Here is a 6000-nt window from a genome sequence, read left to right as displayed (position 1 = left end):
GTAGGAAAACACTGATCTATGACCAGTCAATCTATCTATCTCAGTGTTTACCAACCAGTGTGCCTCCAGCTGTTGCAAAACTACAACTCCCAGCATGCCAGGACAGTCTTTAGCTGTCCGGAAGTTGTAGTTTTGCAACAGCTGGAGGCTCCCTAGTTGGGAAACACTGCCTTAATGGATTAATGATAAATAAACAAGCAGTGTGTCCACATGTTGTGGCCCCAGTGGGGTCACTTTCCCTCCTCCGGGGGCCACAGGTCGCCTACAGTAAAATATTAAAATATTAATATTAAAAAAACATTAAAATATATATTTTTTGAAAAATCGCGGCAAAAACCGCGCCATTTTTGCCGCAATTTTTCACAAAAATTGTTCTTGTAATGTGACCTGTAGGTGACCTGGGGACACCGGAGCAGGGAAAGTGACCCCACTGGGCTGCTACCCCCAGCCCCAGGTTATACTGCTAGTGAGAAGAAAGGCAGGACAGGGGACATAACTTCCCCTCACAGCCGCTGTGCTCCTCGGAGGCCGGTCAGTTCTCGGCCTCAGTCCTCTTCCTGTGCTGGGGGCGGAGCCATGAATCAGGTAACTTCATCCCTGCGCTACTGCCTGTCTCCCTAATGATACCGGAGCAGGAGCAGCGCAGGGATTGTAAAAAAAAAACACAGCGCTTGTCTGAGTGGGGATCGGGACAACTGTCCTGGATCCTCACCAGCTGCACCTCTCTCTCAAGGGGGCCCTTGGCCAGTGCCTGAGGGCCCATGTGTAGTGGCGGGCCCCTGTGCAGCTGATCATGCTGCACATGTGATTTGTCCGCCCCTGCATTCGGGGCACCAGTGGTTCACATTCGGGGCAGGTGCCCCGAAAGTTTTAACGTAGTGACGCCCCTGGCTCACAGTATCTATTATTCCATTATTCACTGCTTCTTCTATCAAGATCTTAATCTCCTTAGCAAACATATTTGTGGGATCTCCCTTTAGTTTTTTTGAAACATTTCCGTCCCTTCTGAAAACTCTCAAGGAGGGGGTTGTGGATGACTTTATCAAACAGACTAGGTTTTTTTTTTATTTATCTGGTATTTCACCAACATTCGGTTTAGACCTGTTCACATCTTAGAAAAACATTTTGAAACGCAATGATCTACAAAAAAGTCCACTCAAAATTCAAATTTGTCCATTTCAAAGGTTGGGACAAAACTTAACCCTTTGTTAATAACTTCTTTTTGTTTATCAGTTAATTCTACAGGTGAAATATTTATTAAGAGCTCATCTCCTTGGTTTCCTGTAATTTCTTTGCGCTTCTCGTCTTTATTTCTCCTTTGCTGCGTAGAATTATTATAAGATGCTTGTTTTTAATTTGGAAGCATTAATGCTCCTCTTTTAACTTGAAATCTCTCATTGCAGAATTGGGTTCACCTGAGATGTAAAATACTATGTAACTGGTGATGGGTGCACAACAGGGTCACTTGAGAAAGGGGGCGTGTCCTCCAAAATGTCGGAAGTGTCCGGCAACCTCACACACGTCTACCGCTTCATGAGAGGAAGGAAGGTCAGCTCCGTTATACTCGTGGAACGGTGAAGTCTACTCGGATAGCTGAACAAGGACTGTCGGATGTACTTAGTGAGCACTATGGGTGATAAAACTTTTGTATCTATTTAAATATACGATCGATTGACTTTTGTACTATGAAAATTGAATACTAAAGAATAAGCAAATACGAAAAAATCCAAGTGTTAAGTGTGATTTTTACTACTGGTTGTTAGCCGAGCGCTCCGGGTCCCCGCTCCTCCCCGGAGCGCTCGCAGCGTTTTCCTGTTCGCAGCGCCCCGGTCAGATCCGCTGACCGGAAGCGCTGCGATAATGTCCCTAGCCGGGATGCGATCCGCGATGCGGGACGCGCCCGCTCGCGATTCGCATCCCGGTCCGCTTACCAGACTCGTTCCCCGTCTGTACTGTCCCGGCGCGCACGGCCCCGCTCCTAGGGCGCGTGCGCGCCGGCTTTCTGCAATTTAAAGGGCCCTTGTATGTCCCAAGCCAGTGTTCCAGACCTCTTGCCGTTGCCCCTGACTACGATCCTTGCTGCCTGCCCTGACCTTCTACTACGTCCGACCTTGCTCTTGCCTAATCCCTTGTACCGCGCCTATCTCGGCAGTCAGAGAAGTTGAGCCGTTACCGGTGGATACGACCTGGTTGTTACCGCCGCTGCAAGACCATCCCGCTTTGCGGCGGGCTCTGGTGAATACCAGTAGCAACTTAGAACCGGTCCACCGGTACGGTCCACGCCAATCCCTCTCTGACACAGAGGATCCACCTCCAGCCTGCCGAATCCTGACAGTAGATCCGGCCATGGATCCCGCTGAGGACCCGCTGCCAGTTGACGCTGACCTTACCACGGTGGTCGCCCAGCAGTCGCAACAGATAGCGCAACAAGGCCATCAGCTGTCTCAACTGACTGTTATGCTACAACAGCTTCTACCACAGCTCCAGCAACTATCTCCTCCGCCAGCTCCTGCACCTCCTCCGCAGCGAGTGGCCGCATCCAGCCTCCGCTTATCTTTGCCGGACAAATTCGATGGGGACTCTAGACTTTGCCGTGGTTTTCTCATGCAATGTTCCCTGCATTTGGAGATGATGTCGGACCAATTTCCAACTGAACGGTCGAAGGTGGCTTTCGTGGTTAGTCTCCTGTCTGGGAAGGCCCTGTCATGGGCCACACCGCTCTGGGACCGCAATGATCCTGTCACTGCCACTGTACAGTCCTTCTTCGCTGAGGTTCGAAGTGTCTTCGAGGAACCAGCCCGAGCTTCTTCTGCCGAGACTGCCCTGCTGAACCTGGTCCAGGGTAATTCTTCTGTAGGCGAGTACGCCATCCAATTTCGTACCCTCGCCTCTGAATTATCTTGGAATAACGAGGCCCTCTGCGCGACCTTCAAAAAAGGCCTATCCAGTAACATCAAAGATGTGCTGGCCGCACGAGAAATCCCTGCCAACCTGCATGAACTTATTCATTTGGCTACCCGCATTGACATGCGCTTTTCCGAAAGACGCCAGGAGCTCCGTCAGGATATGGACTTTGTTCGCACTAGGCAGTTTCTCTCCCCTGCTCCTCTCTTCTCTGGTCCGCTGCAATCTGTTCCTGTGCCTTCTGCCATGGAGGCTATACAAGTAGACCGGTCTCGCCTGACACCACAAGAGAGGACACGCCGCCGCAATGAGAACCTATGCCTGTACTGTAGCAGTACCGAACACTTCCTGAAGGATTGTCCTATCCGTCCTCCACGTCAGGAAAGACGCACTCCGATTCCGCACAAAGGTGAGACAGCTCTAGGTGTGAACTCTGCTTCTCCACGTCTTACTGTGCCTGTGCGGATTTCTTCTTCTAACTCCTCCTTCTCCTTTGTGGTCTTCTTGGATTCTGGATCTGCAGGAAATTTTTTATTTTGGCCTCTTTCGTTAACAGGTTCAACATCCCAGTGACCAGTCTTGTCAGACCTCTCTACATCGCTTCAGTTAATGTACTGTGCGTTACCGCACAGAACCCCTGTTAATGTACATTGGACCTCATCACGAAAAAATTGAATTTCTGGTCCTCTCTAACTGCACTTCTGAAATTCTTCTCGGACTGCCTTGGCTCCAACGCCATTCCCCTTCCCTTGACTGGACCACCTGGGAAATCAAGAACTGGGGTGCTTCTTGCCACAAAAAATGCCTCACGTCTGCTCCCAGTCCTGCCAGTCAAACCCCTATGGCTCCTCCTGTACCAGGTCTCCCCAGGGCCTATTTGGACTATGCCGATGTTTTTTGCAAAAACAAGCAGAGACTTTGCCTCCTCACAGGCCTTATGACTGCCCTATTGATCTCCTTCCTGGTACTACTCCACCCCGGGGCAGGATCTATCCTCTGTCAGCTCCTGAGACACAAGCTATGTCGGATTACATGCAAGAAAAATTAAAAAGGAGATTCATCCACAAGTGTTCCTCCCCTGCCGGAGCGGGGTTCTCCTTTGTCTCCAAAAAAGACGGTTCCTTACGGCCATGCATTGATTACCGCAGTCTTAATAAGATCACTATAAAAAACCGCTATCCCCTGCCTCTTATCTCGGAACTCTTTGACAGCCTACGTGGCGCTAACATCTTCACCAAATTGGATTTAAGAGGTGCATATAATCTCATCCGCATCAGGGAAGGGGATGAGTGGAAGACCGCATTTAAGAGACGGGCACTTTGAATATCTGGTTATGCCCTTTGGGCTCTGCAACGCTCCTGCTGTCTTCCAGGACTTTGTGAATGAAATTTTTCGTGATCTGTTATATACCTGTGTTGTGGTTTACTTGGACGACATTTTGATTTTCTCTTCTAACCTCGAAGAACACCGCCGTCATGTCCGTCTGGTGCTCCAGAGACTCTGTGACAATCAATTGTATGCCAAGATGGAGAAATGTCTCTTTAAATGCCAATCTCTTCCCTTCCTAGGATATTTAGTCTCTGGCCAGGGACTTCAAATGGACCCAGACAAACTGTCAGCCGTGTTAGATTGGCCACGCCCCTCCGGACTCTGAGCTATCCAACGCTTCTTGGGGTTTGCCAATTACTACCGACAATTTATTCCACATTTTTTCATCATTGTGGCTCCAATTGTGGCCCTAACCAAGAAAAACGCCAACCCTAAGTCCTGGCCTCCCCAAGCAGACGAGGCATTCAACCGTCTCAAAACTGCCTTTTCTTCTGCTCCTGTACTCTCCAGACCTGATCCATCTAAACCCCTCTTACTGAAGGTAGACGCCTCCTCGGTGGGAGCCGGAGCTGTACTCCTACAAAAAAACTCTTCTGGACATAACATTACTTGTGGTTTCTTTTCTAAGACCTTCTCTCCGGCTGAGAAAAATTACTCCATTGGTGATCGAGAACTGCTGGCCATAAAACTAGCCCTCGAGGAATGGAGGCACCTGCTGGAGGGTTCCAAATACCCAATTATCATATACACAGATCACAAGAATCTCTCTTATCTTCAGTCTGCCCAACAGCTGAACCCACGCCAGGCTAGGTGGTCGTTGTTTTTTGCCCGTTTTAACTTTGAGATTCATTTTCGCCCTGCTGACAAAAACATCAGGGCTGACGCCCTCTCTCGTTCCTCTGATGCCTCCGAAACGGAAGCCCCCCTGCAACACATGTTCCTCCTGAGTGTCTGATCTCCTCTTCCCCAGCTTCCATCAGACAAACACACCCTGGAAAGACTTTCGTCCCTCCACGCCAGCGCCTCAAGATCCTCAGGTGGGGACACTCCTCGCACCTCGCCGGCCATGCTGGCATCAAGAAGTCCATCCAACTCATCTCTCGATTTTATTGGTGGCCTACCCTGGAAGCAGATGTTGCTGATTTTGTTCGGGCTTGTACAGTCTGTGCCCGGAACAAGACTCCTCGCCAGAAGCCTGCCGGCCTCCTTCATCCTCTGCCTGTCCCTGAGCTACCATGGTCTCAGATTACCATGGACTTTATAACGGACCTGCCTCTATCCCATGGCAACACAGTCATTTGGGTGGTCGTTGATCGTTTCTCCAAGATGGCACATTTTACTCCACTTCCAGGCCTTTCTTCTGCGCCACAGTTGGCGAAAAAATTTTTGTGCACATTTTTCGCCTTCACGGGCTTCCCACGCATATCGTCTCGGATAGAGGCATTCAATTTGTGTCGAAATTCTGTAGAGCTCTCTGTAATCAACTAAAAATCAAATTAAATTTCTCGTCTTCCTATCATCCCCAATCCAATGGGCAAATAGAGAGAGTTAACCAGGTTCTTGGTGACTATTTGCGACATTTTGTTTTCTCCCGCCAGGATGATTGGGCCAATCTTCTACCCTGGGCTGAATTCTCGTACAATTTCAAAGTCTCTGAATCCTCCGCTAAATCCCCGTTCTTTGTGGTGTACGGCCGTCACCCTCTTCCCCCCCTCCCCACTCCCACGCCTTCTGGTTTGCCCGCTGTAGACGAGGTTACCCGGAACT

The sequence above is a fragment of the Hyla sarda genome, chromosome 2 (assembly GCF_029499605.1).
Source record: "Hyla sarda isolate aHylSar1 chromosome 2, aHylSar1.hap1, whole genome shotgun sequence".
NCBI lineage: Eukaryota > Metazoa > Chordata > Amphibia > Anura > Hylidae > Hyla > Hyla sarda.
Note: the sequence above shows the minus strand (reverse complement) of the source record.